The sequence below is a fragment of the Microtus ochrogaster genome, chromosome 7 (genome assembly GCF_000317375.1).
Source record: "Microtus ochrogaster isolate Prairie Vole_2 chromosome 7, MicOch1.0, whole genome shotgun sequence".
Lineage (NCBI taxonomy): Eukaryota > Metazoa > Chordata > Mammalia > Rodentia > Cricetidae > Microtus > Microtus ochrogaster.
Genome location: NC_022014.1, coordinates 49,553,377 through 49,553,931, shown reverse-complemented (window position 1 = coordinate 49,553,931; position 555 = coordinate 49,553,377).

The following is a 555-nucleotide window of genomic DNA, read 5'->3' as shown; positions in this document are numbered from 1 at the left end:
TAGACCAGGCTGGTCTCGAACTCACAGAGATCCGCCTGCCTCTGCCTCCCGAGTGCTGGGATTAAAGGCGTGCGCCACCACCGCCCGGCTAACCACCCGGCTTTTGCAAAGCTTTGTAAGGAAGAACAAACATACCAACAACTTACCCATTAGCCACTGTTTACAGACATTTAGTGTTTATCCTTAGTTACTCCAGGGTCGTGCATTTGTACATAACATTTTGTGGTCTGTGTTCTCCATGGGAGAAATAGTATGAGGGAGAATTTGGTTTTGTTTTTCAGCTTACAGTACTGTGGATGAAACACAGGAGCTTATGCATGCTGGACAAATGTTCACCACTGGATGACGTCCTTAACCCAGAAAGCCGGCTTGGATGGCAGATAGCAAAGGAGTAAACTCCGACTTAGTTATACCTTTGTAGTCCATACTGGCCTGAAACTCACGGTGGTCCTCCTGCCTCAGACTCTTGAATCCTGGGTTTGCAAGAAGGAAAGAACTGACTCAAAAATTTGTCCACTGACCACAATACCCCCCCCACAGAGAGAGGGAGGGAGG